The 12053-nt window shown below is 36.3% G+C and overlaps 1 pseudogene; it reads right to left on the reverse strand.

Moving 5' to 3' along the window:
• Window positions 1-11055: 11055 nt before the first annotated feature.
• Window positions 11056-11832, reverse strand: LOC109489161 (annotated as a pseudogene).
• Between the last annotated feature and the right edge of the window lie 221 nt (window positions 11833-12053).

The raw sequence follows: 12053 nt of genomic DNA on the forward strand, positions 1-12053 counted from the left end.
ATTTTCATGAACTTGAATGTCCAAATCTCTTCCCAGATTTGGAAAGTTCTCAGCCATTATTTCTTCAAATAAGCTTTCTGTCCCTTTCTGCCATTCTTCTTCTGGGACTCCTGCAATGCATAAATTATTTTGTTTTTGTTTTGTTTTGTATGATGTTCCGTGATTTATATGGGCTTTCTTCACTCTTTTTTCATTCTTTTTCATTTGTTCTCCTACTAGATAACTTCAAATGTGCTGTCCTTAAGTCCACAGATTTTTCTTCTGCTTGATCAAGTCTGCTGTTGATGTTCACCATTTCATTTTTTGTTTTTTCATTCATTGCATTCTTTAGCTCCAAAATTTCTGCTTAGTTCTTTTTTTATGATTTCTATATCTCTGTTGAACTTCTCACTTTAATATCATATTGTTTTTCTGATTTTATTGAATTGTCTGTTTTCTTTTGGTTTGCTGGGCTTCCTTAAAACAATTATTTTGAATTCTTTATGGGGCAAAATGAAAATCTTCATTTCTTTGGGGTCAGTTGCTGGAAAATTATTGTGTTTCTTTGATGGTGTCATGCTTTCTTAACTTTTCATATTCCTTGAATTCTTGAATTGCTGCCTTCCCATCTGAAGAAGCAGTCATATCCACCATTGTTGCCAACGGGCTTCAGAAGAAACAATTTCTGTCACTCTTGCCAGAGATTCTGAGCTTTCTTAGACATTTTCTATGGATATGCCTGCTCTTCATTTCTTTTTCCTTTTTAAATTCTTAAGACTGTATTCCTTCTCTTGATCCTGCAAAGTCAGGTTGGTTGTTGAAAAACTCATTGCTTTCACTAAGGTGGTGCTGAATTGTCAAGTTGTTATACTTTCTCCCAATCCGATAGTACCAGGCTGTTTTGTGCATGTGCTCACCTGCAAGGCTTGCCATCTGCAGAAGCTCACACTTACCACCTCTAAGCATGTATAGGCAGTTGGCCAAGGAATAGGGTGTGTGGGGTGAGATTCGCAGAATGTCAGAAGTGAAGCTGTTCCTCTTACCCTCTTCAGTACATCCAATCTTGGATTTTTTTTTTCCTTCAGCGGTGTGCTGGAACTTCTCTGTTGGACTTCTGGACCTCCACAATGGCAATCTATGGTAACCTTGTCTGTGGGTGATTGTCAAAATCAGTGTTCTTTAACGGAAGATGGGAGAAAACTCAATTGTGCCCTAGTGTATGTAACTCCTGTGATGTTTTCTACCTGAATCTATTTCGTCTTATCTTATTTTTTAAAGATACTGGGCAAGATTCATAAACTGATTCCACGTCTCATTAATTGTTCGCAAACTACAGTTCATAATATATTGATGTAGAAGGTTTGCATTTATACTGCATGCTTTCTTTTTTCCTAATTTAAGAGCTTTCATATCAGACAAAAAGCCAGCTGTTGTATTTGCATACCTGTTTAACTTGATGATTTCAGGCAAGACTGGATTCCTTCCTTCTCTTCCTTTGCCCTAAAGTAAAGGAATAAAGCTTTTCTAGTGTTTTTGAAAGTGCCATTTGAAAGTGCCAGTGGTTTCCATCTGTCTCACCACACCCTCAGTTATTAACCATGGCAACCAAAGCTCTGCATCCCATTGGCGAGCCCTTTCCTCTTTAGCTCTTGCTGCAGAACCCTGGTTTGTCTGTGTATGTCCCACCTGGCACAGCACAGGGTTCATTCACTGTTGGCCTAGGGTGTGCACCACCATTCCAGGGTTTGCTACCATTCCTTTTGTAGGTATGAATAGCTTTCCAAGAGTAACCTTGTGCCTTTTTTTGTTCCTGAGAATTATCTATCAAGGGGAATTATCAAATAATTTTTTGTAGAAATTAGCTAAGAAGAAAGGTCTATTTTTCTGATGCTGCTGAAAAAATCTCAGACACCTTCACTTTACCAAGTCCTTTACCTTTCATTCAGGAATTAAGATATGGAAGCTTTTCTTCCAGGGCTATTTTTAAGGGATGAGTTTGTAAGCCAAAAATAGGAGCTATAGTTTGGTTATGGGGAGCTGCATTTTGGGATGATCAAGCACAAACTCTTAATCTGTTTTATGTTAGCAGGAGAAATCTATCTTTATTTCTTCTCTTCCTCTCTTATCTCCTTTTATTCTTTTTAAAATTCATTTCAGTCACCCATTTAACATATATACATTGAAAGCTTACCATGTTCCAGGCACTGGGGTGCAAAGGCAATAGGAAAGTGTCTTGATTTATACGTAGGTGGGGGCTGCAATCTGATGGGAAGAGAAAATTATAATATTATAATAAAAGAGATATCTAAATCAGAGTGAAGGAGTCAGGTAAGGCTTTTCTGAGGAGGTAATATTTGAGCTAAGTCTCAAAGGGTGAATAAAAGTATAAAGAAGTCAAAGAAAGGGAAATAAGGAATTTGTCATAGTTTGGGTTCCCCTGGAAACAGGGCCTGTGCTAAGGACTCAGGTACAGGTAGTTAACTTGCAGCATGAGCCAGGAAGCTGGTGAAAGGACGAAGCAGAGGAAGAAGAGAGAGTCATAAAGGTGGTTGTTGGGCTCATCCCAACCGTGGACAACTGGAGCTGTATCCCACTGAGGACCTTTGGAGAAACATGTAAAATGTGCCACAGAATTGCCTTCCAAGGACAAAGGGTAGGGCATCTCTCCATCAACTCCTATCCTCATTGGAATATGATGTATGCACATGTTACAGTGGAAGGAACATGCAGAATTGTTTGTTTTGCTTTCTGATGGGTGAACACCCACGTTCTTTGCAGTCAGTGACAAATGGGGTAGAGCTGAGGCATTCTAAATATCTTGTACAATTTTCCAAATGTTCTTCATTTCATAGGAATGTTGAGGTCTGCCTGAATTTTCCTTAATCTACCTTCAACGTGCCTTACAATGTGGATAGATTCTTTACACAGTCTCATGAATGTAATACAACCAATTTCAGCTTTTAATGTTGTGGATGTTCATGTACTTTTAAGTTCATGTTTTAGTGAAAACTTAAAATGATCTTAATGAGGATTGCTCTCTTGATGGAATTTTGAACTCTTGTATGACACTAGTGTAGGAGTTTACCCTATTAAATACACTTGGGCATGAGAAGAAGTCCTATATCATCTTCAACATGAACATTTGTAGAAATCAACTTTTGCTTAATAAAAACATTTTTAGGACTGCTTCTTAGGTACTGTTTTCCTATTTTTTAATGACTGCAAGAAACTAGTCAGAAGGATTATATTAATTTATTCATGATCAGTAAGCAATAGAGACCAAACCCATAATTACATATGTCACAAAGAACGCTATGTTGCTTCCACATCTTGGCTGTTGTGAATAATGTTGCAATGAACACAGGAGTGTATATATCTTTTCAAATCAGTATTTTCATTTTCTTTGCAGAAAATACCCCTAAGTGGAATTGCTGCATTATATGGTAGTTCTATTTTTAATTTTTGAGGAACCTCCCTCCTGTTTTCCATAGTCACTGCACCATTTTGCTTTCCCACCAAGGGTTCCCGTTTCTCCACATCCTTGACAACACTTGTTATGACACTTTTGATAATAGTCATTGTGACAAGTGTGACCTGGCATCTTGTGGTTTTGGTTTGCATTTGCCTGATGATTAGTGATGTTGAGCATCTTTTCATATGCCTGTTTGGCCATCTCTATGTCCTCTTTGGAGAAACGTTAGATCTTCTCATTTTTTAATTGGATTGCTTATTTTTTTGATGTTGAGTTGTGTGGGTTTTTAAAAATATAATTTGGCTATTATCCCATTATCAGTAATATCATTTGCAAAATACCTTCTCTCATTCAGTAAGTTGCCTTTTCATTTTATTAGTGGTTTCTTTCACTGTGCATAAGTTTTTTGGTTTGATGTAGTCCCTTTTGCTTATTTTTGCTCTTGTTGTCCTTGCCAGAGGAGACATATCCAAAAACTATTGCTCAGACCAATGTCTGAGAGCTTACTGCCTATGTTTTTGATAGAAGAATGGATAAAAAAGATGTAGTAATTGTATACAGTGGAATACTAATCAGCTATAAAAAGAATTAAGTCTTGCCATTTGGGATAACATGAATAAACCTAGAGGGTATTATGCCAAGTTAAATAAGCCAGACAGAGAAAGACAAATATGGTATGATTTCACTTATATATGGAATCTAAAAAACAAAACAAAACAAGACAGAAACAGACTCATAGATGCAGAGAACAATCTGGTGGTTGCCAGAGAGGGTGAAGGTAGGGAAATGGGTGAAATAGGTGAAGGGAATTAAAAGGTACAAACTTCTAGTTATTAAAAAAATAAGACATGAGGATACAAGTACAGCATAGGGAATACAGTTAATAGTAAGTAACAACTTTGTATGGGGACAAATGGTAGCTAGATTTATTTAGCTGATCACTTCATGATATATAAATGTCGAATCACTAGGTTGTACACCTGAAACTAATATAATACTGTATGTCAACTATACTTCAATAAAAAAGAACATTATGCACTGATCTATGAAAAATGTGAATAATTTAAAAGCAAAATATAAATTTTGGGAGAAAATTCTATCAATAAAATGCTATTTTACATAATCAGAATAAAATTACATAATTAGATTAGAATAACTTTCTTTATAATAAAGTAATTTGTAGTAGAACCTGGTCTCTTGGACAAGTAAAATGAATTTTAGTGTAAGAGAAATAAAACAAAATCATTGCTGGAAATATTATTCAAATATTAACTTGTTCTTAATTCTTTATATTTTCCAGATTTTATTTTCAAAATGGCTAATTTATACTATTTTCCCAAACATTACAATTTATCATTTTTTATTTTCTCAAAGTTGGCATGCTGAGATTGCTTTTTTAGCAGACTCAACTTGTTACCTGAAAATGAAAAAAAAGTTTAGGAGCAAATAGCTGCTTCAAAGTAGAGTTTTATGGGATTTTAGAGCTTCTTTTAATAGCACGAACATGAAAAAATACTCCAAATAATAATTGAAATATATATAAATACTTCACTGCTAACATGTATTTAAAAGTTTCAGTTTTTTCTTTTCCGGGAAGTTTTGAGTAAAATCTACCCTCCACCCCATGACTTTTTGGTGGATATTACGGTCTCAAATAATTAAAATATATTTTCAGGAGCAAACACCTTTGACTTCAGAAAAAAAGTCATTTACAAGGCTCACTGACCTTTTTACCAACAAAGCATCTTTTAAATGTACATCATAATACTGTAAAAAATGAACATGCAGGTATCATTGTCTATTTTAAAAGTGGAACCACTAAATTACAGAATATAATTAGAATGAGAGACTAAACGATATTTAGGGCTATGTGCAGAGTTTACTTCCTGAAATACATGCCTACCAAATGATTATGGTCATATGTTTAAATCTCTTTGAATCCAAGGATCCAATCATCATCATACCCAATCTTCAGGGCTACTTCCTTCCAACCTTTATAGTCAACCTACTATTAACTGTTGATGTTTCCATGAGCACCAACAGCACCTGTTTGTCTTGTCATATAATGTTTTCAACATTATAGAAATATTAGAACTTTAAACTTAGAAGGAACCCCTACAATTAACTATATGTATGGAGGGCTTTTCCATTTCAAACCCAGTTAGATATCTATAGTGCTGATAAATATTAGCAATCAGCTCTCTTAGGAAAAAAAAAATCTCAGACTTAAAGAGTTTGACAATTTCTGCATTGTAAATACTTCGACCACGGCCAATTTCGAGCTTCCAACAACATGATGACTCCACTGAGTGTGGTGTCCTTTATGTAATATTTTCACCACATAGATAAAGTACACCTAAAAAACCTCAAGAACATAGATAATAGCAAAACACTTACAAGTGATACGCTTTGAATACATACTACATCTGTGTTTTAGTGTAGTTTATTTAATTGTAAATTTATATCATTTAATCTTTATTATTGGCTGTGTTTAAAAACTGGCTTGCAAAGTTCCTAAAAATTTAGCAAGCAGCTCTCACGAGCTGGTATAAGCCAGCTCTAGTACCCCACTGAGCTATCAAGGTGTTGTTGCTGATTTACACATGAGGAAACTGGGATTCAAATGAAGGAAAGAAAAGGAACATGCATTGACCACCTCTTTGAGGTCATGCATAGTATTGGTCACTTAATAAACCATAGCTCATAAACCCTCAAAACAACTCAAGGAGACAGGACATCTTATTCCAGTTTTATGGATACAAAATGGATTTCTCTAAATGTCACAATGCTATTAGGTGGCAAACTCAGGATTAGAGTTCAGGTTCTCTGACTCACGATTCTCGCTTTAATTTACACCAGTATCTCTTGTTCTCTCGGTTTTCACATAAACTACAGAAGAACATCACAGGCTATCAGATCAGACACTGAGAAACAGCACTGAGCTGTGTATCTTTTACAATACTATTTTTTAGGGATGCCTGGGTGGCTCAGCTGATTGAGCACCCTACTCCTGATTTCAGCTCACATCATGATCTCAGGATTGAGATCGAGCCTGGCGCTGGGCTCCATGCTTGGCAGAGAATCTGCTTGAGATTCTCTCCCTTTCCCTCTCCCTCTGTCCCTCCTCCATCTCTCTCTCTCTCTCTAAAATAAATAAATACATTTTTTTAAAAATTAAAAAAAATAAAATACTATTTTGTAGTAATGAATATGGCTACAGATTTCAAAAATAACAATATAGAAACTGGATAATTATGACTGCACTGATTTGATTTTAGAAATAAAGATACTGGTTTTAAATTTTTAGTAACTAAAAAGCTTAGGTAAAAATAAGACTAAGGAAGATAGAAATATATCATAGTACAGTAGTTATAATACTGAACAGTATGATGTAATGATGGGTAGAGTGTAACAGTACAGAAGTTGTAAATAATGACTTTGTGTGAACTCAGTACTGTGAGGACTGACGGCTCAATATAGAAATGAAAGAGAAGACACAGATGTCCACAAAACAATGTCTAAGGTGAATCATTTATTCAGGATCAATATCTTATTAGCCTTCTTTTATTATATGTTGCCTTTAGTCAAACATCAGCAACAAAAAGAAATCAGCATAAAACGAACTAACCTCCATCACCACTGATTGTTTGCAGTCACTTTGAAGATTAATATAACTTGATATTATCATGTAATGTTACTTAAAAAGGCTGAACACAAATGCTGTAAGAAAATAAATATTAAATAACAATAAAATATTCTAATTATAACCAAGGTACCTTGTAAGAATGGTGAAAGTAGATTTAGGAGTGAAAGATCAACACTTTAGGAAGTCTCTTTGTAAGCACACTATTAATTCAAGTTAACTATTTCTTACATATATTTTGGAGCAATATAAGGTGAGGGATTTCTGTGTAAATATTATTGTACTCACAAATATATGTGGTTAGGCTTTATATTCTTAAAAAGTATCAGGTACTGTGCATTTCACTTAGCATAAATAAGATTAAAAATTCCAGAACCACTAAGCTACAAATCTCTCTGGACAATAGGAACTATATTAATTTCAGGAACAAATAGTACTTTAAATTCTGAATGTTAAAGGTGCTTTGGTAATATAAATTATTGCAATTCTTTTGTAATTTCTTGTCTTTTAAGTAACTAAACTTATAACTTTCTTCTTTCAAAATTATCACCAAAAATTACATTTGGAACCAACACTGAATTTAAACAATTTCCTTGTTTTTGGTCCACGCCCTTCATGGCAGCTGCAGGAAGGATAGCTTTTGGGGGTGATCCACAGAGCTGTTTCTAAATGGGGAGCTCCCTGCCTTTCCCCAGGGCACCAGCTGCTCCTTGGCATGCTGCCACTGGCATGAAAATTTCAGGAGTTTGTAAGACAGGGCCTTGTGAGACAAGTTCTCACCTCTCTGCTGCTGACTTGAGGCCTGACAAACTCTAAGCGAGAATGACAAATGACCAAGACTCCTATCCCACAGGGGCAGAGCCTGAACTTGGGGCTGACTACGCCTCCATTCTACTCCCAACTTTAAGAAAACAGAACCCAATAAAACTAAAATTGTTAAATTAACTAAATGATTTACTTGCAAATAAACTCAGAAAGGAAGTCACTCATGCCCTAAAGAATGTGAAAAAATGAGAACATAGAGTTAGGCTTCATCCGGATGTATTTCTAGTATCTTTATACACAGCATTTTTGTTTCACAGCTAATTTACGCAGTTGTATCTGATACGTAAACAACTTAGATTCTTTCTCTAGCAGCGCTCTGATTGTTCTATACTGTGGAGTTCATTACTAGGCAGATGCACTGTGTGTCTTATCCAAAGACAGTTATTATTGGAAGTACAAGAAAACCTAATGAAAACACGTTAACATTTAGCCTAGTCCTCGATTATAAATCTGATGGATTAGATGTATATCACAAGGTTTATACTACTGCACCACAGTGTTACCATCATTTCTCTGTCTTTTTGGTCCAAGATTCAGAAATCTACCCCAGGGTAGCCAAGGTCTGAGTTTTTATTTGGTGATTCAGCAAAAAACAAAACAAAACAAAACAAAACAAAAAACATTAAAGAAGCTTCCTCCCACAATTCCTTGCCTTCCTCCATTATCTGTCCACTGCATTATTCTTCACATTATTAAACTGTAATAGAGACCAAGGGGAAATTTATCTCTCTTCTTTAAAGCATGTCTCATATATTTGTCTGAGTGCACAGGCATTATAATGATAGGTGCTTTCAAAGAACCTAGAGATAAAAAGAAGCACCTAAATCAATGTCCAGAACACCAGAACCATTATTACTTGATAGGAGACACAGAAGCAGGTCATACTTTTGGATTTTTCTTAGGATTAAAAACAAATGGAAGAAAAACTTTTATGTTTTGGCAAATAGAAAAAGACAGCAGCAAATTGTTTTGGGAAGGAGACTGCTGTATGAGAATATGGCGTTGTGGCCAAGAACAGGACCTTGAACCAGACTATGGAGTCAAGACCCTACTCTGTCTCTTCCGAGTGTGTCTGTGTCACTGTCAGTGCATTACTTAATCCTCGGTGCCTCGGTTTCCTTGACTTTACAGTGGGGATAACAGTATCCATCAGCAAGACTTATTAAGATTAAATGAATTGATACAAGGAAAGTACTTTATTAAGTAAGCAATCAATAAATATTAGCTATTATATCATACACCATGTTTAAAATACCTCCCTTTTGCCATTGTATAGACTAAAAGAAGATAGAGCTTGTCCTACCAGCTCATTATGAAGATTACATAAATATTTGTTAATTTAATGAAGTGGGTACCCACTTGGATGATTGTAACATTACCCAGTTGTGATTATTAATGACATATTTGTCTGTCATGTGTTACATGTAACACTATGAAAGACACATTAGAAGCAGGGGACTTTTATTAATTGTATTTGTAAATGGTTTCTTAGAGATGAATTTGTCAATATTTAGTTTATTCCAGTTAAGTCAAACAGTTATGCATATTGTGAAATATGCTTTCTTCTTGAAAAAAACCCTATGTGGAAATGTTTTACCTTGACAAATATGACATATAAATTGTTTAGACTTTTTTTTATGTTCTACTGGCCCAGATTTTAAAATAATTCATTTAGATTCCAGCAAAACCAAAAAAAAAAAAAAGCCACTTATCAGAACTGTTCAATAAGATCTATAATGATAGCAGGATTCTTTCTAATTTTACATAAAAGAAACATCTCTGAAAAAGATAATTACTATCTGGACTAAAATTTCACATTTTCTAGCACAGAGTAGGCATTTGATCATTTAAAAAAATAAATGAAGACATATGCAAAGAGACTGACATTTAATTCTGATGTTACTGTCATTTAAACTTCAAGATGCCAATTTTAATTTAATATACAGTGTTAAGAGATTAACATAGACAATACTGACAATTGACAAAATAGCATTTTAGATCCCGTTTTTGAGAACCACATTCGACTTTCAGCTTCATGAAAGCAGAGACCCTCCGAAGGGCCTGAGTAATGCCAGGCACACAGTCAGGGTATTTGTTACTGTTGAAGCTCTAGAATTAGACTAGAGAGACTAAGGCCTTTGTCTTTACGCCAAAAAAGAAAGAAGTAAAGAAAAAAAATCAGGAGGGACTAATGGGAATAACAAATTTGAGATACGATTTTGCTGTTTTTTCTCATCCCTTTTTGTGGGAATATGGATTTTTGAGAGGGCACTGAATGCATTTACTTAATCTAGATAGATTTGGATTCCTGGCGTTTTCTTGCTTATTGAATGATATAGTTTTCAAAACTGTTTAGGCCACTCTAAGGGGTGTGTGTTAGTGGAGTAACATAAATAAATACACAAAGTGAATAGAAATTTCTGTTCAAAGAGTTTTTAAAAGAGTTTTTATGACCATATTTACCTTAAGTTCGACATGACACACTCATAACAGCAAGAGCACACCTCTCGTTCACTGAGTGAACACTGTGCGCCAGGCCCAGTGCTGAGCACCTTGCGTGTACTGACAGGGCAGCTGCCAGAGAGACCATGCACCTGGGCACAGACGTTATCTCCACTTTACAGATAAGTGAACAGGCGGGGAGAAATTAAGTGACTTGTCCAAGCTCATCCAGCAGGCGAGTTTCAAAGCCATGTTGTGAACCCACGCAGTCTGTCTTCCACCCTCATTATCTGATGACATCAAAGCCTTTCTGCACCTTCTGCACTCCTATCATATAAATTATATACAAGCTATACTTATGGTTTAGTCTTAGCTCTCCAGTTCAATTAATGGTTATTCATAGGTCACTTAAAAATAATTTTCCCTTGAGGAAGCAGAATCACAGATAATAAAGTTTCTAAATATTTGGGAAAATTTCTTTAAGTTTTTAGTACCTTTATTTTCTAAAAACCCCTCCTATCAGTGTTTTTTTTCTACATCTTCACTTCTTTAAAAATGAATAGAAACAAAGACAAAAGCTTATCTTGATATAGGTTTAGAGTCAGCCAAATTCAGCTTTTAATTAAAAAAAATTTTTTTTAAAGTAGGCTGTTCCACACCCAACGTGAGGCTTGAACTCATGACCCTGCATGTTCTACCCACGGAGCCAGACCCCCCCAAATCTAGCTTTCAAAGAGTTAAAGTCAACCACAAGTTCTGCACTTGACCCTGCAAAGCCCTGGCCGTCCAGCAGCATTAGATGATCTCGAGCCTTCTCCCAGAGACAGTCAATGACGACAGCTGCTGAGAGAGACGGAGGAAGGTCACAGGCCCCTGCAGCGTAAAGCTCTCCTGAGAAGGCATCTCCTTGCGATTCACTTGCCAGAGAGTGATGACAAAGGAACAGATGTCAGCTTTGGTCACATGGTCTCTCCTTTTAGGAGTCCCGGGGCTGGGTGGGTGTGTGTGCCATCTGGGTCGTACGGAGGAGTCTGTGGAAGCACAGATCTTGCAGCTTCTCAGAGCAACCAGTCACCAACTTTGCAGGTATCCTGCTCACCGATCAAAAGTTTACCAGCCTCGGATGCAAGTGCACAATGCTTTATGGCTGAAGAAAATGCAGGCCATTCACACGTTTAGCGAATGCTCATTTCCAGAGATGTGTGCAAGTGTACACTTTCCCAAATTTAATTGCTCTCTGGCACAGCAGTGAGCCCCCCTTCCTCCTCCTCAGGGCAACTGATAGCACCCTATATGACTTGCTGTAAACTGACATTGTCACCAAACTCCATGATTATGGTATACAGACTGTTAAATCCCACAGGCCTGTGCTGGCAGCCACAACGTACACGAAATTGTCATGATGGAGCCTTGCTATGTTGAGCTCAGCCCAGAAATTCACTGGGATGCCAGCCAATCTGTTTTTAAACATTTTTTTTTGATATGGCTAGAATGAAGAGTCCAGGAAGCAGACTGAGAAAGACTGGTTAGAGAGGTTAGAGGAGGAATAGGGAGAATGTTATTCAAGAACCAGGAAAAAGCATTTGGAGAGGTGGAATTGACCAAGAGCATCAAACACTGCAGGGAGGTCAAGTAAGAGAATAAGAACCTAGCCTTTAAATTTAGACTCTGGAAGTGATGGAAATGATTTTA

This window comes from Ailuropoda melanoleuca, chromosome 19, assembly GCF_002007445.2.
Source record: "Ailuropoda melanoleuca isolate Jingjing chromosome 19, ASM200744v2, whole genome shotgun sequence".
In the NCBI taxonomy this organism is placed as follows: Eukaryota; Metazoa; Chordata; class Mammalia; order Carnivora; family Ursidae; genus Ailuropoda; species Ailuropoda melanoleuca.